This window comes from Gymnogyps californianus, chromosome 4, assembly GCF_018139145.2.
Source record: "Gymnogyps californianus isolate 813 chromosome 4, ASM1813914v2, whole genome shotgun sequence".
NCBI classification, from domain to species: domain Eukaryota; kingdom Metazoa; phylum Chordata; class Aves; order Accipitriformes; family Cathartidae; genus Gymnogyps; species Gymnogyps californianus.
Window position 1 is genome coordinate 74,129,075 of NC_059474.1, and position 27,062 is coordinate 74,156,136.

General features: G+C 37.9%; 1 long non-coding RNA gene across 5 annotated transcripts in view; it reads left to right on the forward strand.

The window, feature by feature from the left end:
* Positions 1-24,175, forward strand: part of LOC127015779 (uncharacterized) — a 51,491-nt gene extending 27,316 nt beyond the window's left edge. Inside the window, exons 2-10 of one of the 5 annotated variants that reach the window (XR_007766375.1) lie at positions 9,597-9,711; positions 12,184-12,293; positions 12,653-12,832; positions 13,595-13,750; positions 14,363-14,390; positions 15,654-15,723; positions 16,210-16,261; positions 17,791-17,925; positions 18,303-20,058. This is a non-coding gene — a long non-coding RNA (uncharacterized LOC127015779). Of the gene's footprint in view, positions 1-9,596; positions 9,712-12,183; positions 12,294-12,652; positions 12,833-13,594; positions 13,751-14,362; positions 14,391-15,650; positions 15,724-16,209; positions 16,262-17,790; positions 17,926-18,302; positions 20,059-24,020 lie in introns of those variants that run through there. The other 4 variants (XR_007766379.1, XR_007766378.1, XR_007766377.1 and 1 more) reach the window with 4 other exon arrangements.
* Positions 24,176-27,062: the final 2,887 nt, after the last annotated feature.

Consider the following 27,062-nt stretch of genomic DNA (forward strand, 5'->3'; position numbering starts at 1 on the left):
TGGTATTAGGGGTTGTTGGGAAAGGAACAGAGAACAAAACAGAACATCATGTATTAATCCCTGTTTTGCCTGCATCTCATTGAATACCGTATGTAGTGCTGGTTCCTGTTGTTTCGAAAAGGATATAGTACACCTGGAATAGGTTCAGAGAAGGACAGCAATAAACTGTAAAGCTATGGGATAGTTTCTGTTTAAGGAACAACCAAATGTGGAAAAGCAGAGTTTCTCAGCTGGAAAGAGATGATAGACAGGGGGTAATGTGATATAAGCCTGCAAAATAAAGAGACTTCAAGAGGGAAAAGAGAAATGAAAAGAGTTGAATTAGAAGAAAACAAAGCACCTGGTTAACCTACTGCCCTGAAGGGCAATGACTGGGGTGGGGGGAGGCTGTACCTGTCCTTCCTTCAGGAAGGAGAACCCTCAAGTGGGGAGATGCCAAGCAGTGGGAGAGGAACTCCGTGCTGTCCCTCCCTCCCCACCCCTTTTGGGGCGAGTGTCGGACTGCAGAGTCCCGGGTGAGAGCAGCAGCCTCCTGCGCTGGGGCTCCAGTGCCTGGCCCTGGGGGTCATCCCTGCCTTCTCCCCCTTGCAGGGAAACCAGGGGTGGTCGGGAAGCTGTCCTGGGGCAGGAGCTCCTGTTACTGCTGCAGCCTGACTGCAGATCTTAGGGGGCCCTGGCTATGTGAAGAAAGGAAGAGGAAAAGGAAGGAATACAAAAATTAGTTATCGGTTCAGAGAATGTTTTTGAATTCACAAACAATTTTTTCTTTAACTGAGCTCCACTTAAGAATACTTTTTTCACATGTAATGACTTTTTTCAGAGAGAAGAAAAACTGGAACTCTCAATGATTACTCTTTCTTTTTTGGTGGCCTTCTGTTACTAATGGGAATTCTGATATAACACTTGCAGGCTGGTAGTTTAAAAAAAAAAAAAACAAAACCAGGCAGTTTAATCGTTAAAAAATAAACCAACTACATATTGGCAAAACCAGGAAAATTTAAATTGGGTTAACTAGTTACTGTAGCCTCAGGCTCCTGCATCAACTAGTTTGATAATTACTTTCCTGCTTGTCAGAAATGGAGAAATGCTAAAGGCAAGCTCTATACCATGTAACACACATGCATGGGTTTGGCATTTGTACTTGCTCACATGCTGACAGTGCGATCCAGAAAAATTAATGATGCCAAACTCTAATAGCAAATGTCTTTTAAAGAGTGCTATTAAATAAGGCGAGTCAGCCTTGAGAGCATTTTGTTTGTTTAAGGGGGGGGTGCAGGAAGCAAAACTGATTTGGGTTACACTTTAAAATTTTCCTCTGGGCTTCTGAGGAACAATGCTGGGAAACTAGTTTTTCAACTCTCAGCTCCTCAGCACTAAATTAAACTTTTTCTTTGGTTTCAGAGTGTGTACAGTCATCATGTCTTTTATTTACATTTGTAACCAGCTAAGCTAGTTTCAACATATCCCGGTTCTGTTCTTCTCCACAGCAAATACAGCCCACGCCATCCTCAAGTCTGCCTGGTAACTTTGATTTCCACAAACATTTCTAAAGAAATTAAAAAAAAGTGGCTTTTTTTTTTCTCCACTCTAACCACTTTTGAAGGAAGACAGTGCTTTGCTTGAAAATAAGCAAGTGACAGAAACACAACTGAGTAGTAATAATTCCTGTTGACATGGAACTGTTGGAATCACAAAGATGTTGAAGTTTTTCAGGACAGGAATAGATCTCCAGCTTGGGATTTCTGTTAAAAGTCCTTATAAAGAAATCCTGTTGCACTGTTGAGACCCAGTGCATCAGGTGAGGTTCATTAACAGGAATTAATGTTTTTAATAAAACCAAAATTGCTTTGAAATCACTTGCAGAAAAAGATTTGTAATATTCATACTGTGTAAGGCGGCAGATAGTGCAATGTTGTGCAGTTACGAGTGTCAAAAGATAACAGCCTTCTCCCAAAGGCTTGCGCTGCAGAGGCAAGACAGAACAGACACGGGGCTGGGTGTGACTTGCAGCATGCTTCCTGGGAAAGGGTAGGAGCTCCTGAACCAGTGATTCATGTATACTAATAAATGATTTTTTTTAAAAAAAGTTGCTTAATTCATTAATAAGTATAATCACTTAATAACTGGGTAGTCAAACTTGATCTGTTTATGCCTATGAAATTAAAAATTGCATGCTATGACATAGCTGTCTGTAGCTAGGAAATGCATGTGTCTTACACTGTTTGTTTTACTGGATCTGAAAGATGATTTGATTGAAACTATGGTAATTTAGTTTGTGGCACTAGTTATTAATAAGGCACTAAAATAATATTACTAATTACAGACTAAGAAAATGACATTAGGATCCAAAATGGGGATCAGAGTTCAGAATAGGCTATAGCTTGGATCTGGTATATCCTGAAAACTGATATGCTGTCTCTGTAAGATTTTTAGCACAAACAGTAGGAGATTCAAATTGTATCTTGGTCAGAAACTGTCAAACTCTGTGTTGAAAAGGAACAGGAGGGGAAGGAAAGAGGATCATGTGTGGCTGCTCTGAAATCAGGTTTATGTAGATAAATTCACAAGAGGTGAGTCTGGCTGTTTACACGTGTGTATGCTCTCTGTAAATTTAGGTGAGGGAATCAAAGCTCGTTTGTGTTTTATCCATTTCTACTGTATGTAGGAGCAGGTATTTAGTACACAGACAGTTCAAAGATTCTCACGGACAGCCTAGGTGAAGTTTGACAAGATAATTTCCACCATTCACTTCTTCAAAGAGGCAAAGACTGTGAAGAGAGAGGCCTGAAAAGATCTGCTAATGATATGGCTTGAGGGAGAAAAGGAGGAGAAGGATGGAGGGAGATTCATGAGAAAACTCTTTTTTTCTTTTTTTTTTCCCCCCAAGTAGGATGTAGCATATTAGTGTATTGGATGACTTAGGCAATACAGAAGTTTGTTCAGTTAAAACGTGTTGTTGGAACTTGAAGGAAGTTGGAATAGATGAGGTTTTTTGAAATGATGCTAATACCAAATCTTTTCATTATCTGGATGTGAATAAAATACAATTTTGCTCAGTCACACTCTTTAAGGAAGAAGGTTAAAAAAAGAATTCTTCAAAGGATGTGTAATTTGGCTAAATTCAGAGCTGGGAAACACAACCACTGAACTTTGTTTCTGCCTCTGCAATGACTGACCCTGCCATTTTGTACTAATATGTTTTTATGAAACCATGTGGACTTATTTATTCTTTCAGATGTGTAGCTTGTCTAACTTGCCAATGAGAGAACTCGAGTCATACAGTGAATATACTGAGACAGAGAAAAGTGCACTTTATCATTATGTGCAGAAATAGTATCCCTCAAACAAGCCACTTATGCCAAATCAAGTTCAGAAAGTGTGCTGAATAATTTCAAGGGGCGGTAGTAGTCATGGAAAGGTTATTTTCTGACACATTTTGAATAGCTACCAGTTTAGACAATCAGTCTCCAATGTGAGATCTGGAACTGTGTTAAGCATCTAAACTTCTTATATGGTCTATATGGAGAGTTGGACATTTCGGTTGGCAATACTGGGTTAGCGTGTGTCATGTAAACAATGTATTGCTGAACTTCCCCGAGGGAAATGCTGAGAGTGGGACTGGGTCTTTAAACTCCTGTAAAGCTAAAATTTAGACCCCTTTTTTTGTGGTTCTGGGGGATGCTCTTTCACTCTGTGATTGACAAAACAGAGTTATTTTCTGAATATTGATACCTAGTCTGTTTTTTTTTTTCTCGTTTTGTTTCTTTAATGGATCAAGAGACTTCGGAATGCAAGCATATGCTCCCCTTCCTCTTTTCCACCCTTTCCCCTGCTTAGTTCACAAAACATAGCTCACTGGTTAGTACACTTAGGTAGGACGTGAAATCAAGGTGCAAATTTCTTCGTGATGGGAGTTTGCTATTTTTTTGTTTGTTTTTGTTTTTGCCTTCTAAACTATTTTGCTGAGTTAGTCTGTGGTATTTTCTAGTTCTTGATTTTCATTTTGTTATGAAGAGTGGAGCAACATCAAAGATTAATTGCGCCAAACACACATTACTCTCCATTCCCAGGGAAGTGTCCTGATTATTAAGTATAGGCCTGGTTCCTCCTTTCCTTCTTCAAAGATTACTTACCAATATTATTGAAATTATTTATTCAATATGAAATGCATGCTTTAGGTTGCAGACCTACATAGCTACCAAATGACAAAGTGGTTAGAGCTTTCTCCCTCTAGCCTATTGCTTCTCTAATTATTATTAGACATTATAATAGCTTTAATAAGAGGGTGAGAGAATAATTCTATCTTAGAGACATCCATTGTTCGTTTTGTTTAGGATGACTTCCCAGGCTGAGGGTCATCTTTATTTTGGTCTCCTCAAGCAGAGGATAATTGTGACTCTACAGTATCAGGATGAAAGTGTTCCTTGCTTTTGTTCAGCTGTGTCCTTCCTGAAAGGAAATCGTGGGTGAAATATCTATCAAATCAGGTTTGTCAAGAGCAAGGTGGAGAAATTAGGCCTGGCTCATGCCTAACAGAACAACAGATGAGAGGTAGCTCAGATCTGGAAAGATGGAGGCACTTCTGGCTGTATGTTAAAAAAAAAAACAAAAACCCAAAAAAACCCCAAACCTGCAGGTGCCTAAGACTTTTAGCTATCAAAGACTAAGACACTTAGAGTTAGGGGTTTTTTCAAAGTAAGCAATAGTCAAGTGGGGATTTTTAGGTGCAGAGCTGTAGACTGCTTTATTCAGTATGCATATTAATTTAAGCATGAAGCTTTTTTTTTCCTCTGGCCATTTTGCACCCTGAAACAAAGGCAAATTGGTGAGTATTGGAGTGATCCAGCCCAAGTGATCAATTCATGAGATATCATGAGCTCACTGCTGGAAGAGAAAGTAGTTTATGCATTTTTTTGGAATGGTCCGTCTGCTCTGTCCAGCCTTCTGACCTATCAAATAAATGCTTTACGCTTTACCTGCTTAAGGAGATGACATTGTATACTTGGACACACTATATAAAAATGTAGAGTTATTGAAGATTGCTCATAATATAGATGACACTTTTTAGACTTTTTTTGTGACTCCTTGCAGTGTTTTTATGGAAATGACCTTGCTGATTCATGTCTTTCTCTTCAAATGTCACCAAGGAGACAAAAAAATCCCCAACACATTAGATATGCAAAATTTGCATGAAATTTCAATTTCACTTAACAGATCCATTGCCCTGAACAGTCGCTGTGATTACAAAAGTTCACAGTCTGTTCAAATATTGTAATGATGGAAGTTATGAATTTTATCTGTCCCCTAAATATCTTACCTTTGAAAGAAATAAATTAATGCATTTCTGATCCAGAAGACATGCTGGTTTATTAATTAGTGTACAAGGAATTGTTAGGTTAGATGATTATGTTCAATTAAGTATAATGAATGTAATTAATATAGATTCTGGTTTTAGGTGGTTGACTTAATAGTGCCATTAAATGCTTCTATTATGGTACTATTTGTTGTGTCAGGGAAACAAAGTTTAAAATCAGAGGCAAAAGTATTTTTCCTTCACTCCTCTCCAAGTGAGCAAAATAACTTCTCCCTGGTTGTAACATATGCAGAATAGTTTATATTTCTTTTGTAATTGCTAAAGCTTATAAATACACTATATTAAAATATGTTCTAAGATTTTGCAACATATCCGTTAAAATATTTCATTACAATGTGGTTACAAAATACTATTCACAATAAGAGGAGTGTACTTGCTTCAAAGTATGCAGGATTTATTTACTAAACAGCTTGTGTTCTGTTACGTAGGTCTAGAAAATGACCAATAACCCACAACAAATACTATTTGAAAAGGAAGTGGTTCCAAGTAAGGATTTCCTCTGGGTGTTTTTGTGTTGTTTTGGTTTCTGCTGTTTTGTTGTAAAGAGGTAGTGGCGGAAAGATGTTTCCCATGGATTCACAGAGGATACTTTTATGTGTCAGAGTTCCTAAGCCACCAAATAAAGAAGAAACTTGTGATGAACCAGCTCTGGAAGCGATTTCATTTTTTTAGTCATATTTAAATATGAGACAAAATTAAATTTTACAGCGTAACCAAGTGTTGACACAACTATTTTTTCAGGGTTTGTTTACTTCATGCACAATGGAATATAGGAGTTTTGGAGGCAATGTGTTCCCTTCCCTTAGATGCAAGTCGTAGTCTTAGGGTCAGAAGACTACGCTGATCCAATATCAGAGAACACTCTTAGCAGATCAGTCTCTCCAGAAAATGCATTGATGATAATCTTAGAAAGACTTGGCAGAACACATTGCCCCTTCCTATATTAAAAAGCAATATATTCCTACTTTAAAAAAAATCTGAGCAGCAAAAACTTGATTTAAGGAACACATAAATTTGAATCTCGGGAGGTAACTACACAGCCATGTAGAAATGGGATAAAGAAACATACTAGTTAGCCATAAAAGAGCACTGGTTTTCACATGGTGATTAGTGCTGCAAATAACCTGTAGTTTCATTGTGCTAATAACATGTAGTCCAAATGTGATTTGAACAATTTCTGTTTGATGTTTTTAAGAGAAATATTTCAGCCTTTTCTGCTCTACAGCTGGTGGTACTGCATCTTTCATCACTATTACATTAAAGCGAACTCTAGATGCTTTAAAATTGAAGATAAAATTGACCTGTTACCCTTGCTGATATATGAGCTTTGGATTGAACAACATCTGTTCTAAATACACATCTTGGAAGGAAATACAGTTGCTTCTATATTTGCTTAGAAGTGACAATTGACTGGAGTTTTTCTTCTCCTTCCTTTGCTGTGCAAGAATGAAATTTCAGCCTCTGCGAGATGGATTTTCCCACAGTTGTTACCAACTTGCAACATGTCTGTGTGGTGTTGCTGCAGCTGTGGGTGTCCTGTAACTGGCTGGCTTAGACCTCAGTGCAGCCTGTTGGTTCAGTTTTTTGCGTGCGTCTGAGAAAGGACAAGAAGCAGTGGCGTGTACTTTCTTTTTGCTTTTCCTACTTGTGGAAGACTGATGTATGAACAATGAGTGTCTCCAAAAGCAGCCCTTCCTCAAGTGAGCTGTTGCTAGAGAAGTTCTGTTTTTTTATGAATGATCTATAGTGTGAGCTAATCACTTTATTTGTATGAGGTCTTTTCGTAGCAACGCCAGAAAGATATAGCCCTAAAGCAACTATTTTTACATTTTGCGGCTGCATCTGTTCCCTCTACATCCTTGCTCTCCCCACAGAGAAGATCATATTATGTTTTTTCTCCTTACTGCTGAGAAGCTCAAAACTATGATAATGTTCTGACTTCATGAGCTGAAAAAAGTGGGCAAAAGACATGCAAATGAGAGAGAGAAAAGCTTTTCAGTATTGCACAAACTGCAAAATTATTCTGCTGTAACTTGGGTAGTTGAACTGAAGGAAGGAGGCAGTGATTCAGAGAGAAAAGTGGCAGAGGCACATTCTTGTAGATGCTGCTACTTCCATTTCTTTCCCACCCCGATCAGAGGGAACTTGCAGCAGACGGATGGAGTGCAACTTTATGCTTCACATGTGATATTCCTAAGCAATACCAAGATAAAGTGATACCGAACAGTCTCATTTAATGGCACGTATTTCTCTGACACATCCTAGATTTCATAAACATTGGATTTATTGCCTACTTGGGTTTTGTTTGAAATGATAAGGCTGAAAATCATTATGCAATGTCAAATTCTGCCTAGGTTGTTTCCTTGTTTAAGGACACAATAAACCTGTAATTATAGCAAAGAGATTTTTTGTTATTGGGGAGGGGCGGTGAGAAACTACTAAATTCTTGTACGAAATTAAGAGACAACAAGAAAAGACCTTAATATAAAACCTATCCAGGCTGTTATGTTAGGGAACTTTTTTCCCTTGAAAGATATTTGATAGGAGATGCTTGTGTCTTTCAGTTATATAAAACATTGGAAATGTAGAGTTCTAGTATTGACACTGAAATGCTTGCTATCAGATGAATATAGCCCTGATTATTATAGGAAGCTTAAATTGGTAGTATGTAACTGATGGGAGCATGAATGGATTTTTTTTATGCTGTTGTAAACAAGATGTAGATCAATGTCTTTGATCTAATCTCTAAAAATTCCCCCCTCCAACTGCATGTGTGTTATACTATCCCAATTTTTTTTACAAAGAAATCCCCTCTCTCCTCCTGTGCATACATAATATTTGAAAAGCAATGATGATGAACTCTTCAAGTGTTCCTGTCTACAGTGCCAATCCTTTGAACTTCACAATTGGCATTTGCTCCTTTTTTTTTATGCAAAAGTCAAACTTAAACACACTGGCTGCCTTGCAAGTTGTGATGCCGCACAATTTTCTCACCAGTTTTGTTCTGAGACCTATCAAACTCTGAATAACTTTCTACTTTCATAAGCTATCGTATTAACTTTGGAGTGATGCTGCTTGGATCAACATTGAAATTCAATTCAATAGCCCGTGATGCAGAAATGTGTTTCTATAGCAGTAATGTAAAAATAATAAACCCTGCCATTTCCTTGCTGATTTCAACATAAAGGCCTACTGACCAACTTGAGATGTGTTTGAGTTATGTGCCACAAAAGCCTGCATGGCTGAGGAGATGCTACAAAATGAAGTAGAACAGGAAAGAAATCAGAAGTACTTCAATGACCTGAGTGCATGACACTTAAGGTGGTGCAAGTCATGTAAAATGCATTAAATGAGGTCTGAGACATGATTTTCTTGAAGCTACTTGGTGTGTCAGAAGGGGAGTTTTGTGTTTTAAAGAACTTCCAGTTTGCCTTTAACACTGCTGCAATAATATAAAAAAAAGTTTTGGTCCCTGTAATTGAGTGTGGTTTCTGCAGAACCTTGTAAATTCTGTAGATGGAGGATCTGTATAGTGGGAGTTAGAGGAGGTCCAGTGGTGTCCCTTTCAACAACAAAACAAGATCTGTTCGGTATAGATGTTTGGATACTTGAAATTCATTATCCGTCTGTAAAGATGATAGCACAAATATCGGTAGAGTCTACAGGCTGCAGCCAAACTTTTAAAAGGTCTCCTCTATCAGCATGAAAGGTTAGCGTGTTCTTCTGCGGGTTTCTACATCTATCTTTTATGATGTCAACTGCCACTGAACTGAGAAGAGATGAAAAAGAGGAAATTTCATTAGAGAAAGGGATGGGGTAAGATGGCTGGTAGAGGAAGGTGGGAAAAGCTTCCATTCGTATGCAATGAAACTTTAGTATCAAAGGGTCACTGCAGCCTTTAAAAGGGGATTTTTAATAGCTCAGTGTACTTACAGTTCATACAATAAGAGACTTTTCAGAGGTGATCTACTGTTCTCAGGCCAGTTTTTGTGCAGACTGAGCAAAAGCAACTCCAGAAGCTAAGCTAATGCATCTACTTAATATACTCATCTCAGATCTTGACAATATTGGCTTTTTGGCTGCAACGCTGGGTCTGCTTCAGCAACGGAGCCAGCAGCTATTGGCTTCCTCTGTTGTCACCAGTAGATACCAGTGCAGTGATGTGGAATTACTACCAAATGCTTCAAACAGTGACATGGGCATCTCCTTTGTTCTTCCCCAGGCAGCTGCCCAGAGGCCATTAATCCGTGACGGAAAAGAGGAGGACTTGGCAGTGATTTGACTTGTACATTGACAGAAGGCACATGAACAACTGTTTATTTCCAGAGTCTTCCTGGGTAACTCTGAACATATCCCTCCTTTCATGAAAATGTAGCTGGTTACGATCTTGAGTCTAGGGAGAGAGAGGAAGCTGCATATTGATGTTTCTAAGTGCCCCTCTTTACTGTCTTGCCCTCCTTATAAAAAAATAAATGTAATTTAAAATTTAAATGATAACATTAGTGAAATCTTATTAAATTCAATTTGATTTAAATTAAAATAAAATTGCTAAAAAGTTAAATTTACATAGGAAAAATGCATAATAAAAAATTTAAACTGCAGGAGTCCTTAGGGAGAAACACCATCATAACCCTCCTTTTTCCTTCTCTTCTGCCCCTCCTTTCCCAAATGGCTATATCGTGTGCACTCAAATTCTTTAAGAACTCATGCACTTGAAAGGGTAATAGACTTTTCTGTATGCCAATAACTGCAAAAACATGCAATTGCAAATGAAGAAACTGATATGTAAAGGTTCAATGAGTTCTTTAAAGAACAAATGAAGCTGGTGTTAGTCATTATGTGTCATTGCTTATGTGCACGGAAGTGGGTGTATTTATATCATGTTCCCATTCCTAAATAAATTGATAGACATATTTAACACGAACAGCTGTAAGTGCAATGTTTATATTTTAAGTTTTTTTGGTGAAAATCTGCACATCAGACTTCTACAAATGTAAGCACAAGATAATCCTTCTTCATCAGAATTAGTCATAGTGATTGTGAAGAGATCTGAATTTCTATATTGCTCCTGCCCCTGTTGTGAGTTTCTTATGGATAAGCTGATAGTTTCAGGTTTCAAAGATGTCAGGCCAGCATTTTTCATACCAATGACTAACAGCAGTTGTTCTCGGGTAGCGATTATTTTTATCTTTCACAGCGTATAAAGGCTTGATGGGCCCTTAACTAATCTTCTTGAGGTGAAAACTTCTTTTGCTTTTGTCTAAAGTTCTGAGTATTTTAAAGAAAAATCCTCTAGCTGTCCATTAGAATGAAAAAATGCTTTGTCAGCATTCTAGGATATGTTTTGATTACCAGTTACCTTATGATTGCATTATAATTATTTTGAAGCAGACTTAGGGTTCCGCCTTTCAAATCCTACTGGTAAAAAAGGAAAAAAAAAAAATTAAAAAAATTGTACCACTGTAGGGAAGGTATGGTGTGTTTTTGATGTAACTAAGCCTGTCATCCATTCTCCTTGGGTAGAGTATTGGCTTAGGATAGTGATTTGGACCTAGTTTCACCACAGACATAAGATGTTGTGCATATAAGTTCATAACTATCTGTGATAGACTAGGACTGTGAGTAAATCATTCATTCTAGGTTTTCATGATCTGAATGCTTATCTGTCCCAAATAAAATTACTTTTAAGCAACATATAAAGAAATCATGCTACCGTTAGTTGAAATTTTAAAAATAGTTGTATTTAGTTAAAAAATATTCTTCTGTTTCAATATATTTTCAATGTCTTTCCTGTTTCATAAATATTATGAATTTGACTTTAAAGCAACCCAATGATAAAATACTGCTTGGAACAGAAAGGGCAAGGTTTGGGGAATACAATACTTAAAACTTGTGATTCAAGAGGAACACAGACGGTAACTTGAGGTCAGGAGTCATTCAAAAGGCCTTCAAAATTCAAGGAGGAGTGAGTAAGAGTTAGAGTTGAAAATGATCATTAATCACTTCAGTAATATATCTAAAAAAGATTTTTCTCTTTTAATGCGGCTCGTGTGGAAGCCTAAACATAGTAGGGTTAAAACTTAACTTTTACTTTTGTATTGAAGCACGGTATATAGCGCACAGGACTAATGTGTGTGGAAGTTTCTTGCTGGCTCAAACTGAGCGAAGTCCAAAAGCACTGACAAGAGTAAAGTCTAAAGTTTATTCTCCATGTTTCAGAATTACAGTATCATTTAATACTGTGAACCACCATCTTCTGGTGGATGCTGCATCTCTCCTTCTAGTCTCCCCTTCCTTCAAATATACTTGAATATTTAAATTTACCACCGGCAGCCTCCTGTTTAATGATGTGGAGATAGGCAGTCTAAACAAGTTCTGCTAGGAAATCCATCTCCTAGCTGAGCTGCTGAGTGAATAAAAGACTTGGCTCTCATTTTGTCAACGCTGTTTATTATATGAATACAATACTGTTCACTTCAACAGACCCATGAAGGATAATTGTTACTTTCCTAGCACAATATTTTTCCTGATTTAGGGAAGGAGGAGTAAGAAGAAATCCAACCTGATCTGAGACCTACAGTCAAACATATGCCTGTGTAGGAAACAAAAATGTTTTTTCTTCCTTACAGTCTTTAATTTTGGCTGTCCTCATATTAGCTAAGGAGTTCTTGTTTGAAATACAGGATTTTGGGCTTTATTTTGAAAATGTTCAAATGTTCTTGTTAGCTTTTAAGCTTTCTTTCTCCTCCTCCCTGCCCCAGTTACGCTGACAATAGCATTAAATTCAGCTTATTATTCTCTCATTTTAGGAGTTTTTTTGAAGAATAGATATTTTCCTGCAGAAGTCGTCTTAAGATTTACCAACCAACTCCACTGTTGATCCTTATATCTCTCTCTCTTTCCTCAAATGAAGCAACTGGTAAGCTTTACATACCAAGAAGACAATTTGATCATAACTGCATCAAAATGTGCCATTTCATCAAACAAGCTAGTTTTACTTGTTTACTCTTAGAAATTTAATCATGTTTAAGATGATCTATTATTTGTAACTGTGTCAAGCTTCATCCATCTTCTATAACAGAAAAAAGTCTAAAATTAGAATATGATAACTTTAAGCCATATTACTGTGATAACTGCTCTGCGAGTGGTCTGGGATATCAGTTTTGTCCTCAGCATCCTTAATTATATGGCTGTCTAATTGGTTGTTATTACTTAAACATCACAACGCAGATTATCATCAGTTACTGTCTCAGTAATACTACCTGGTTCGATACACAGTGATATCTGTGCAGTCAAGATTTCTGTCTACGTATGGGATGCAAAGCTGTGTAATGGTCTTTGACAAACACTACAGAAAGAATAACACTTGGAGAAACTGTCGCTGGTTTGGTGGCCTTTATTTCAACAGCTCTCTGATATCCTTCTGTGAAGACTGCTGCTGCAGTGGGGAGGACAGAGGTAGGGTTTGCTTTAGACACTTTTGTTAGCATCGTTATGATGTTAGTTTCTTTACAGTATTGGAGAACTGGTGGATACCAAATTCTTGGCCCGCAAATTGAATACGCAAATTGCAAGTCTGAGAAAAAGAGGCTGGAGCTGAAAATGCTTCCCCGCAATCCTGTGCCAACCAGAGGTTTGGCAAAGAAATTAATCTACAAGAGCCTTTTTGTGAAATACTGCTATTCTGAATCGAACACTTTCTTTTATGGTGATGGAAACAGTGTAGTTTGCTTTTACTTTTTGACCTTAGCTGTGCTTGCATTCTTTTACTTTTCTTTGTGAACTTAAAGAAAAAGATGCTAATCTCCACTTATACCAGGTTATGATAAATCAGAACATATCTAATAGACTAGTTTGGAGAAATGTCTCAAAGGTTTTTTTCATTTGTTTTACTGGAACCATTTCGTCTTGTTTCTGCTCTACACCAGTTCTCTAAGAATGCTAAAAGCATTTTGAGTCCAGAACTGGGGGATCTTTCCTTTCTACATATCAGCTGCTGTTTGAGGTGTAAACGAGTAAATTTCAGCCTTGACCAGAAAGCTTTTCCTGTAGGTAAAACTTCATGACTATAAATTCCTGAAATACAGAGACCAGAAACCATAGTCTTATATAATTAGGAAAAAAGGATTTAAGTTTTTCATTAAAACTGAAAGCATGTGCTTTCAGGTCTTGGAAAACATTGAAATAGTGGAAGGTACAATTACACATACATGTTTTTAGGGGACTTCTGGAGAAAATGTCACCACTCAAATGGAGACTTGAAGAGTTGCAATCCTTTTACAGAAAAGGCCCAACGCATGCATAGAAAAAGACAAGAAGTATTCCCTGTTAAGCAGAGCAAGAGCAAAGAAATAAAGCGTTCTCTGATTACCCTGTGTAAGTTGCCATTACATTATGCTTCAAGGAATGACAGCAGTTGAATGGAAGGAGAAAATTGGAGGAGATATAGAGATGGCAGACCATAAGAATTGTGCATGAAGCGAAAATTGAGTGATAGAGTTGGCTGAACAGGGAAATAATTTCTCCTCCTAACCTAATGCATTAAAGGAGAAAAATCCGAACTGTGGCTGTGGGCCATAAGGCTTTTCAGGTGGCACCTCTACTGTCACCTGTTTTATCCTTTTCTCAATCTAGATTTTAAATATCCAGTTTAAAACAAAATATTTAAAAATGGTGTACTATATATCTTAGCACCAAGGTAAAAGTAGAGGATGGATTTTCTTGCTGTTGTCTTGGCAGCTCTGCTTGTTACAGCTCTGACTGTTTTTGTGTTAGATGACTATTTTGAGACTGCAAAGCAATGTGGAATGAAGAGATACCTTGCCTTTTGCAAAAAATTTTAAGCCAAGAACTTGAGACAAAATTTTAAAACATCTTGAAAATTGCGGGCCACTCCAAAATTGGAAGAATATAGAGAAAATATCAGGGCATCTTTCATTAGTTTGTCAGAATGACAAATAACTGCAGTTTTTTCTTTTTTTTTTAAAGGAAATTAAGAAACACTGCTCTTTCAAGTGTAAGTTGTATCTTATTTACTTCTGTTCTTTCTTGCAGGTCAAAATTAAAATTACATTGAACAAGATACTTTGTCATGAGCTAATGGCCTGGATAAACTTAATAAGAAGTGGTAGCAGTTTAATAAAAATAAATGGTCTTTACTCTCCAATCTCTGAATGACTGGAGGGAGTAGAGGTTGTCATTTCAGTGCAACTCCTACATAAAATAAAAGTGGGGAAAAAAAAAAAGGTAAAACCAAAGCAACTTATAGTTCACCTTAGAGAAAATATTTGTCAAAGCAACATCAAACTCTGCAGTGTCATGAACTGACACTGAGAGAGATTCCTCCTGAGAGAGGTATTATATTTAAAATGTCTTTTCTCCTTCATGTCCTCTTTGAAATACTTTACTTTCGTAAAAGCTATAGATCCATATTTCATTCCAGGGACACACAACCTGATGTCCATCAAAAGTTTCCATTTTATAGATTAAAAGTAGAAGTTTTGGAACAAGATACCTGTTTATTTTTTTCAGTATCTGTGAGACTTTAATTTTCCTTCAGTTCTTTGCACCCTGTATTTTAGTTACGGGCACTCTGGAGCAAGGACCCAGTTTTGTTTCCTGCTTGCCTCCTGCTTGGCTGGCGGCGTGCTGCAAGTAGACTGGTCTCTGCTGTGACAGCATCCTCTCCGAGTTCACATGTGTAGGATCGATGTAATTCCAGAAGGCTCTGGAGCGGTGCTAAGAATGGCTTATCTGTTTTTATGGTTTCTAAAGAGACATCATGTGTGTGTCTATGTGTGTATTTTTATATATGTACGTGCATGCAGTGTGAAGATGACTAAAAATGTATTTGCATTTTTTTAGTACATTTATATACTTGAGAGAAGGGCATATGAATAACTGAAAGTGCCCAGGCTTTTGACAGCCTCTTCCTCGTTAGCCCGACCCGCAGAGGCGGAGAGCAGTCAAGGCACTGTATATTGTGTTGTGACACGGGGTTAATCTTTGGTGCTCTCCCCTTCGTTCTTGGAAATGTACAAAACGGTGTCTCCCTGAACACCGGAGGAAAGGAGGTGCTGGTCACAGCTCCGGCTCTTGCTGCCCCCACCGCTCCCAAGGGGGATCTCCTGTAGCACTGTCCTGCTGGAGTTTGCCAGGGCACTGCTTTTCTCTCTCTGAGCCACTTCTCTGCCACATTTATCTTCTCTCCAATCTTCCTAATGAACAAAATAATTTCCAATTAGAGTCTCTGACCCTGGTTACTTGATTTCCTCAGCAGGTCATGTTTTGGACAGTCTGGGAATAAGTACATTTGCAGCAATCTTAAACAGCTGAATTCAGCAGTTTTGGTGAGTTCCAGTTTCAATCTGAAACACTGTATTTTGGCTCTACACAGAAGAATCGGTTTATTTCAATGCTCATTAAAGCTAAACTAAGACAAGGTCTAGCTGTGCTCGAAGATATAGTCAATATTACAGGGAGAGAGGCAACAGGATAGTAGAGATTTTAGATCTCTCCAAAGAAGTTTTAGTTTCATAAAAAGGTATTTGAAGTTTTGTAAATGCCAGTTTAGAAGTTTTTGCATACACAAATTCTGAAACACACATCCTTCTTTTCAAGAGCATTCTGGCTCATTTGTTTTCTTAATACTTAAACTGTTTGTTTATTCTGGGAAACTCATATCTAATTTTTTTTGCTGTGAACTAGCAGATAGTCAAAAGTTGCTAGAATTTCGTGACCAGCTTTGAACAGCATTTCAGCTTTTAAATGTTTAAATGCCTGAACTTAGCATTAAGATTTTTGTCTCAATTCTATAACACGCTTCTTTTTTTCAGAGTGGCCAAGTTCAGATTTTCATCCAGAAAGCCAGAAGGCTTTGGAGAACAGGTAAAACTTGTTCCTTGAGGTGACTAAATTTGCATGAGTTTGAAAGAGGTTTTTTTAAACCTTTGAGCTTTAACCCAAATCTGGCTCTCAAATTCAAACTTAGCTCAATCTAATTGGAATTTGGGTCAGACAGGTGTGTTGCTGTTTTTAACATTTTTATTTATACATAAAACTCTCTTCCCCTTTGTCTTGTTTTAATTAAAATGTAGTTTTGAATAAGGCATTTTTACCCCATCGTGAGGCTGCATGCTGAAAAAAGTATACGCTGAGGCACCACTATCTCCAATTAGTTTCTTTAACTGAAGCTGGTCTGTGAACTTTTACTCAGAAAATGCGCTGAGTCTACAGCATTACTGTAACAAAGTGTAGTTCCTAGCTTTAGGTTTCCTTTCCTTCCTTTAATACAAGGAGTATCTTGGCCTGACCTGTGTTAATTTCTCCCAGGAAGCCTGCAGCTGTGTGATTTACATGTAGACCTCTGTGGCTTCCTAACAGCCGCTGCCTGAAATACACACAAATTCATAGTGGCCTGCAATGACTTGTAGAATGGTGCATTAAACCATCTGAGGAAGAGGTGTTTATGCAAGCCAGTAACGTAGAGTGTGTTGCCAGCTCTGATTTTAGGGAAATTATTGTTGCAGTTCGACACACCACTGTGCCTAGTTTTATTGTACTGTAATTTTAGAGCCAGATTTAAAGAAGTGAAGCATTTTGGTACAAATAAGTTTTGTGCCTGTGGTTGCTGTAGGTATCTACCTGTCCTTTAGCCAGCGAGCCCCTGTTAAAAGCTAATATAGTAAGCACTGGCCTAAATTACTAAAGTTCTTTCTTTTGGTGAAAGTAGGATTTGCACCATCGCTTCACTTTATCAAATTCATTTGAGTACTCTAGGCTGACTGGCGTAATGTGTTGGCTGCTACTGAGAGGCCAAGTGTCTTTGCACAGCTCCATACCGTGCAGTATGTTGCTGTTGCAAGACTCCCTTCTCTGGAAGGAAGAAGGCAATTTTGTGGAGGTCTGAACTGAGGTGACTATCTTACTACCAGTATCTCTAGATCACCCAGAGCAATGTGGAGAGTTTTGTGGCTGAAGCACTCAGAGGTAGATTATCAACTTCTAAATTATATCCTTACTTCTGAGAGCCCTGGGTGCCTTTGGAGACTTTATAATCAGTTATCTACCTCGAACTCCACTTACTGCCTTTAGAATGGTCTTTCCTTTCCTCTTCAAAGGTTTCATAAGATAAGAATTGAGATAGAGATAAGAAAGAGAGAGATATAAGGGCTTTAATTGGTTGCTAGTTTCTAGTGTTCTGTATTTCCGTGTGAAGAGACATTATAATGATGTCTCTTCAGTCTCTTAGTAAGTACTAAGGGGAATATTTACTCTTCTCCTCCTACTCCCACTCTGTCAGAAAGCCAGAGCATATTGACTCCACAATCTTGAAATATAGTAATTTGATAAATTGACTGTTTAGCCAATAATACCTACTCTGTAGATGGTTCAAAATATTTGTTGTATCGCTACAGAATAAACTGGTGACTGAGTACGGCAAAGAGCTCAAGCTATGGAAGTTGCTGTGTCCCCTAACTCTTGGACACTGCATCGCCTACTGAAATTTGGATACCCAAGTTGCTGACTCACCTCACACTGTGTGCTGGAAGGTGTGTAAGAGTGTGATTCAGAGGCAATAGCAGACTGGGTGGGAAAATGTCTGAAGCTAACAATTAGGAAATGCTGGAGTGAGAAGTCAGGGTCCAACTTCTCAGTGTATTGTGTCCAGCTGTGTTGGAGGTTCCAGACAACAAAGTGCCCCTTGGACTTCATGCCAGACTATCCCCCTTTTCATTGGAAAAGAATCATCTGCATCTGTGGTCTAATGTCCTGCTGGAATTTATAAAAAAAATTCAGTCTTATTTGGTGCAGAAACTAAAAGTTTTTTGCTTTCACTAAGAATATCCCAACACCACAGTCTGTGGTATTCTGGGAACCATCTGCCTTCATTACTACTTCTAAAACTATTTTTAATCTCTAATCAAAGATTAATTATGCCAAGCTTTGGGCCACGAAGACTGTGGAGGAGAGAAAAGGAAAAGAAAGTGCCTACAGCACTCACCAAAGACGTGGGAAAATCAGGTACCAGTCAGTACTGTGATTTGTAGTTGGGATTCAGCAGCAGGGATGCTGAGAGAAGCTCTGAAACACCATGCTAAGGCTGTGAACCTGCCGTGTGCCATCGTCTGTCTGTAGAGGGGATGCACTTTGCTAAAGTATCGCTTACGCCTCCCAGGTGGTGTCTTTCTACCTGTCCTGGCACCTACCCAATGCTACCTGTCAGTATTTAACCTAGAGTGTTGTTCTTTAACTCTTGTGTCTCTGAAGCATAGATCGGTGTCCTGTATATGCCTCCATATCCCAATTTTGTTCAGATTTGCTAGGGAGAGTGCTCCCCAAGGTTTTTCTTTCACCTGGACACGTATCCAAAATTAAAGCCCAGTCTGAGGCTGGACCTCTACTTTAAAATTCGGAACCAACAGGTTATGGGAAAATTAAATGTAAATTTAATTCCAAATGGAGCTGAACAGCTGGGTTCCTCTCAGACTGCTTCCTTCATGCGGAGCTGGGGCTGAGCCTTCAGTGTCCATAACAACAACTTTCCCTGCAAATGGTGTCCTAATTCTGTCTAAAACTGTCCTGGGGGACTTTGACAGCTCCTCTGAGTTCTCTTTGCTATTTCTCTTCATCTGTTCCCCTTTATCCAAAATTCTTTTCATGATGCCGGTCTGTTACAAATAGTTTTGATGGGTTATTTGAATATTAGCTACCGTTTGAACAATTTCAGCCCAGCACTTCATGGGTTACTACTGAAGTTGTTGAAGTACTAAAAAAAAAAATCATTCAAGCTTTTATATACATATTCAGAGGAGATTTTTATCTTTAGAATATTCTATATAGCTCTCTAACACTTCACTGATATGAATAAAAAATCTGATCACTGGGTTGTTTTTTGATGGATGGAGAATGTATTTCCATTTCTTTTCCCTCCTTCCCTGTCCCCAGATGTTCAGAATTGGAGAAATCCAGTTTTGTCAGAGCATGCCCACGGCCTGAGGATTGGGCTATTGTCTTGGGAGTTAGAAATCCCTGTCCCAGGGAGAAGCATTTCAAATTTCAGCAAAATTTCAAAGCTGATTCTCCAGTATTCGTAAGGGTTCTTGAAGCACTGGCATTCTAGGATGGATTTTTTCACTTCCACATTTCCTCACGGTTTGTGTGTTAAGAAATCCAGCGTGATAAGATATTTTGAGAACACCTATGAGATCTGTACTAGGTGGAGACAAGGTGACAGATGAATCTTGCTGCCCCTACCCCTGGAGCTGTAAACATACTAGTCTTGAGATCAGGTGTGTTTTTATATGACTTGTGGAAACAGCAATAGCTAAGGGGTTTTTAAGGCAGCTGATGAAAACTAGCTGCTTTGATATTGTTGAATCTCAGCAATACACCTAAAGAGTTTTTTATTTGCCTGAAATTCTCTTGTGATCTATCCCAAAAATGATTGCTGGGGTTATACCGGAAATGCTTTTTTTCTTTGTTAATTATGTTCTTATCTGCAGTTTAATGTTAGCATTCCTATGATACCTGGAGACACCTGTTCAGTGGATTTCTTTCAACTTGACACTTAAATCTGATTTCACACATCAGATTATTTAATATGATACAGTTACCTAAGAGAAACAATTAGATGTAATTTCATAACTTGTTGGAATAAATTGTTACCTAGTGTAAATACAGGAGCTGTGTGCTGTCATTTTCTCAGTTCTCCAACTGAGAACTTGCACTTTATTGTAAAATAAACATGATTTTATTTCCTGTTTCTTTAGTATTTCTAATATCTAGAGTCTCTATCATTACCTATGTGCTTGGAACGTATAGCAAAATATAGTCCCTATTCACAAAGGCAAGTACAAAAAGGAGATAGAAGAAACACTAGGGATGAAATTATTCTCATCTTTGGAATAAGTGGCAATTGCAGAATATCATCTGCCTAACCATTGTCAAATTTTTGTAAACATCATGAGAGATGAGTTTTAAGAGTAGTTTGAAGAGGACAGCTGTTGCTTTGTCAATAATCATTTTTTGTTGTTGTTGTAAATGCTGCAAACGATAGCATTACTGAAAACAGAGATGGAATATATCACTTGGTTGCTCATTCTTTTAGTGCTTCCCTTCTGTCAAGGCCCAAGTCCCCAAAGTATGCTTTTTGGGGAACATATGTTGTCTGCCAAAACTAATTTGAAATCTGAAAGGAGAATAATGTTTTGCTTAACTTTGTTTTTCAAATGTAAAACATTCACATTTAGGGTGAAATGCTTCTTGTAACTACAGGATACTGTAACTGTAAATCATTAAGTTTTTTCCAAAGAAGTTCAGCTGTCTTAAAATTTGGCTATAAAGGCTATTTTTAAAGGCATATTTTTGAGCTATAAAGATGTGTTTTCTCAAATTACTTAAACTAAACTGACTAGAATAGGAACACCAGACCACGATTTTTAAAAGTTTGTGCCTTACAATAAAAATAAGTGCTTAGGGTGGCTTCCTTACCAGCTAATCCCTGCAAGTATCTCATTACATCAAAAAACCACTCTCCTTTCTGGGTGGAAATAAGATAAAATTCTAAATAGGCAAGCACTGTCCACGAGAGCTGCTGTGAGGGCTATGGAAAGTCACACTCAGCCACCACCTTCCTGAAACGTTTCACAAATTGAGTCAATAGTTTGTTAATAATATTTGCATATTTTGCAGGCCCAGAGCAGAGGGTCTTGGGGCAGCAGAGACCTGCAACCTACCGGGAGTGCAGAGACGATGTGCTCCTCCCGGCTGCCTTACCCACAAGAGATGCAACCCAGCTCTCGGCTAATTGTATAATATAAAAATCCTTTCAAGATAACTTACCTAAACAGATAACTCAGATGGAGCTCTATTCATGGCTAGAGTATTCCTGATAAATGAGAAAGGATAACTAGATTTTTTTTAGATTTTTTTAATCTGTCTGCGTGTAAGATATGCAGTTTTTCTAGCAGACTCCTGTCCTTGGAGTATCTGCCTTGCTCCGAGGGCCAATGCAGAGGCAAAGGTAGTGGATTATAGTTTTCCATCATCAACTACCATTTTATTTCCACTAGCTTCAGCAGAAATGTCACCCCAAAAAGCTCCTCACCTAGGTTTAATTGTGAAAAAAGTCCAGAAATCTTTCTCATTATGTTCCAATCTTGGCTTACTCTTGAGGTTATTTACTATTAACTTCAGTAGGAGAAGGATTTCACTTGCTCTGATTTGTCCTTTTCAGAAAGTGTGTTAAACTAAAACATATCTATGTATGAATGTATATATAATATCTGTTCATAAAGCCTTATACATATGGTAATATGTTTTATAATACTTTGAGAGCTGGATGCATGAACCACTTGTGAATATGGGCATAAATTGCTCAGCTGATTATATAAACTGCTTCAGAAAAGGTGTCCGGGGCAAGTGAGAGCACTGAATACTCTCTGTAACTCACGGCACTGTTAGGATGCTAGAAATGTAAATTGTGCCAGTACATCCAAGTGGAGAACAGCTGCTCTTATTTTTTAATCATTTACTACACTGTACTTCAGGAAGCTGGCCTACCCATTTTCATAGCAGAGCACGTGACCGCAGTATGGCACAGAAAGGCACAAAAGCACCTCAAGGGTGTGGAATTATGGGGAAAAAAAGGGAAATATTTTGCTGAGAGTATCTGCAGGCAATGAGGTGTCCTGCAGCAAGATCAGCAGGTTTGCTTTCATCATGGGGTTGAAGTTTTTAGATCATTTCAGTAGTCTTCAGTTTTGCCTGAACCTGAGCCTCTCAGCTGAGCAGTAAGAGCAATCCAACACTTAAATCCTATGGTTTTGGTGCTTCCCCAATCTGGTTATAGTAATTAATCTAAGATCATGACTTTGTTTTGCTGAATATTTGCTAACAGTATATAATTTTAAAGTACTGGCTATCTTACTGGGTCTTTCAACAGATTGACACTTCATAGTTTTAAGCACTTCCAATCCAAATACCTGATATAGTACAAAAATGCCTAATACGCAAGCTGATGTGGCCTAGCTTCCGCAAGGTAATTTAAAGTGCCAACATACATGTTTATGAAACAAGTTACTGGTACAATAAATAGCATTTTAATCACCTGGTATTCATTTGTTAACTCTGGGGTGAAACTAAACTTCTAAACTACAATATAGGCATTATACACAGCTACCTCAAGTATTTAATTAAGTTTAAAATACCAAATTTTTTAGTTTCCTCATATTCAGAAAAGTCGGATAATGGAAACGGAGAAACATGAAATAGCAATCTGTTACTTTCTGAGAGCTCCTCTCTGTCCTCACCGATGAGATTTACAATGCTGTAATGCTGCAATTTCATCATTATTTTGTAATCTTCTTAAATGAGTGTCTCATGTTAGTGCAGGCAATCACAATAACTGCTTGAATAGGATTTGCTGCTGAGCAAAGCTGCTTGTGTTGCAAAAGCAACTAGAGGAACGCAAGCAAAAAAACCATTGTGCAAAGGTGTTTACTTTCCCATCAGGTTTAGAGCGAGTTCTGAGAAGGGAATGACTTCGCCCGTGCTAGCAGGATGCCAGGAAATTGTCAAAAAAGGAAATAATACTCTAATAGCAGCTTAAGGCAAGTTCAAAAACAAAGGAGATGTGTAACCACAATTATTTAATGTGGAATACTGTCATGTTTCTATAGAGTAAAAAAGAAACTTGCCTCCTTCAAAAACCTCTCTTCGCTTCGCAATGCCTACTGCTCCCGTGGTCTCTTAGGCTAGGAGAGGACTTGCACTGTGTGAAGCATGCCGTCTGTACGGCAGATGATCCTTTATACTCAATAGCTGTGTCCTGGGGAGGGGAGGTTCAGCAGCTTCCCTTCCCTCAGAGGTGGCGGCTGAGGCGATGGAGGCAAAACGAAATTACCCCAGCAGATTGTGCCTGTTCACATTTGAACGTGCTTGTCTTACAAATGACCCGATAACGCTTTTTTTTTTTTTTTTTAAATAAGGTTGCCTCAAAACTAACCTTTCATTAAGCATTATTTATTCATGTTACAGTGTACTTATTCCTTTCAGATAAATATTGGCTGTGCATTTGGTATGTGTATTATTCTGTGGAAATCTTTGAGACTATTCATGTGGGTAAAGTTATGTATATGTGTCTGTAGTTGTAGGATATGATGATGACATTAAATCACTAAGGTTCATGGTTAATAGGGAGGCATTAACAGTGCAGTCCTAGCTTGATTTTAAAGGATTTTTTCCCAGAAGAATATAGCAATAATATCAACATATGACTGTTGTATCATACTTCTCAATTTACTTTCCTCTTCGAACTCAGCCTAGGAAAATATTGCTACCCATTACTTCTTTGCCTGTATGCAGCCTGCTTAATTCTGCTTTTGTTCTTTTTATCAGAGATACTGACCTATGATCTGATGTTCCTTGACTGAATCATGCTTCAGGCTGTTGGCCCTGGGCCTAATTGTACTTCTGGTTTCAGAATTCTCTGTAATATCTGCCTGGAGGCTTCTCCCCTTTAAAAACCAAGATTGTAGCTCCGGTACAAGTAATAATGTAAATGACATAGTACTGGTGCCTCTTCTTGTCTATTTGAATTCCAGGTTCCTAACAGCAAATATCTTATCCTCATTTTTGTTTGCAGATTTTTGAAGTGGTGTGAAGAAAAAGTGAGAATTGTTGTAATCCTTATTATCATCTTTAGAGCCTTATGGATATTCTGTAGTTATCAAAATAACAGCCCCTTCCCCGCCAAGTCCTGCTCAAGTCACAATTCCGAATTTCTTCTCCATAAAAGATTTTTTTTGCATGGTTGGTATTTTTAAGTCAGTATTTCTTGAGACTTCATTTTAAATTTAACTTTATGTGTGAAACAAAATGAGAAATAAGTAAAATGGTAAAGAAAAGTGACACATTTTTCTCCAAAAGACCATTAAAAATATGATCAAATATTATAGCTTGATCTTTATAAATATGAAAATATGTACTGATTTCAGATAAAAACTAACATGCGCTAATAACTATTGCATTAAATATTTTTCTCCCAGTATATTATCAGCTGTAATTAATGTTGCAAAATTAATGTTGTGTTGGAGCTACAGGGGTTGGAGGATGTTTATGTACCAACAACTGATGACAGAGTTGGAAATGCAGTTGATCTATCCCTGTACCTGTGTAGGCAGGCTGCTCTGATGTAATAATGTAAGACAGAGTTAGAAGGATTACATCATCAGACTATACTGTCACTTGCTGATAGTGTCAGGGCTGCAACATGATGCTTCTAGCACTACTGAAAGCTGATTAACTCCTTTTTGGATATCACAGGACTCACAATAGTGACTCAGCCAGAGGTCGCATCTTAGCAGAGTGAAAAATCATTTGTTTGAAAGAAACAGATTTTATTCTCATTTTCAACCCCTGGAAGTAAAACTGAAGGTTTTTTTTATGCAATCCACTGGTTTCTCTCACTGACAACAGTTTCTGTTAATTCTTCCAAGACACTTTAAGCAACAGCTAAAATGAGGAATGATGAACATTTACAGGGAGCTTGCTTTGTAGGCAGTTTTACTTGCTAAAAAAGTACCGAAAATACAACTAAAAAATATGTGGGCATCTTTCTTCTACAAAGGCAGGGACAGGACAAGGTCCTTAGCTAAGGATTTTAATTTATTTGAGGATCATCTCGTGAAAGCACTTTCCTCAAGTAGTCAGTTTGCCAGTTAGCTATTGTACGCTTAGGAAATAAGGCAAAAAATCATCAGGTAGTTTTTAAAGCTGAAGTATCACAAATCTTGTTACATTTCCAAGCTGGATACTAGAAGACTCCTTTTTATAAAGTTAGGTACAGTTACATCATCGTCTGGCTGTAGATACAGTATCTCACTCTGATTTTCACATGTTAAAATGAAGTGGCTTTCACAGCTAAATACTCTCACATGGACCTTTTTTTAAAAAAAGTATTTGGAAACTGCAGTCTTAAAGGGGATGAAAAGCATCTTTATACTTGACTGATACATATTCCAGTTCTGCAACTAAGCCTGTAGGGGTAGACAGCACATATGCAACTTCTTCAACTTAACGGAGATCTGCTTATGCAGGACATACAGAAAAAGCAGCTGATTTTTCCACTTGCAGATGTAAGAGGACCTGTGTGTGTTGGGAGAGATGGGTGTGAGGGACAGTACATGGGAGAATATGGAGTAGCTGGAGTCCTTACAGGAGATGCAGTGAAATTCCTCCAGCAATCGCAGCAGACATCTTTGACCGCCAACTCTGAACCAATATGGGAAACAGGGTAAGGATGTGGAAAAAATGAGAGCAATATATTTTTCAAGCTAGGCGGAGGGTTTTTTGTGTTAATGTAGGTATTGAAGATTTGAATTTTACCTGCAAAGGTAGAAGATTATTGAGTATTAGAGTCCTTCTCAGCTGATCTCTTTCCACACTTCATCTACTCTGTTCCTCTCCCCTGCATACTTACATCTGACATTACAGCTCTCACAACTATTTACTAAAAAAATAAAAAGTCTTAATAAGATGAGAGCCTGCAGACACACTTAAGATATTTAATTTTCACATCTGAAAGTTCTGGGAAATTCAAGAGGTAGAGAAGGGATGAAGACTGGTTATTTGTTATTTCACAGCTGGAAATACAGGTTTTTGGAGAGACAGCAAGCATTGACAAGAAACAAACTCCAGTCCTATTTGACTGTGAGAAGGCAATAGATAATCACTGCTAAATCTAAACAATATAATTGTCAGTGCATTTAAGCAATAATGTCTTTGTTAATTTTCAGTTTTTAAGATAGAATGGGTGGCAGATTTAAGGAAAGAAGAGGGCACAGAGAAAGAATATAAGGGCAGCCTGAAGTTAACAGCTGAAATTATATTTTAAAATTACTTTTAAAAAACAGGTTGTTGATAGAACATTGATTTTAGCTCAGAGTAGTAATTTCAAACAGCTGGAAAAAGATCTCTTGAATACACCTTCAGCTCTTGATTTGATTTAGAACATGCAAATAGATGTGAAAAAGTGGCTGCCATTAAAAATGGTAGAAAGCTTTGTAAAAATACCAGCCTCAGTTAAGCGATTTCCTATGGGGTACATAAAAACATGACTTGGAAGGTGGCTATTTTGTAGGTATTTCCAGTTATTTAGCATCTGGTAAGTACAATAGGCTTGCTTTGTTATACTGAATTTACTTGTCTTTGTTAAAAAAAAGAAGTTTTTTTTCAGATATTTTTGCTTGTATTGGTGTATTTGCCTAACTTTTCATATCAGGAGACATTGGGGGGGGGGAAGAGATCCTGGTAGAAGGGGGAATCTCAGATACACTAAGGTGAAGAGCCAAGTTGCTCTTCACTGAGAGAAGGAGATGGGAAACAGGATGCAAGACTCAAACTCCACTAGAAGGACTTTAATAGTCTATCTGGTTAACTTCTCTAGCTCATAAAATGCATTACTTGCACAGTTTATTCTGACTCATATCAGGACATGGAGAGCTAATGATCTCCTTTTTCAAGCCAAAGGAACTGTCCCTTGTTTTAGTTACCTATAAGGTACTTCAGAGGGAAAAAACTCTTCATGCCTCCCAGAAAACCCAGTTGGCTTTGAAGATGTGAAGACAATCACAGGTGAAAATAATGTAACTAAAAGCAAGAGACTCTAGTTAAAATGAGGTGTCCT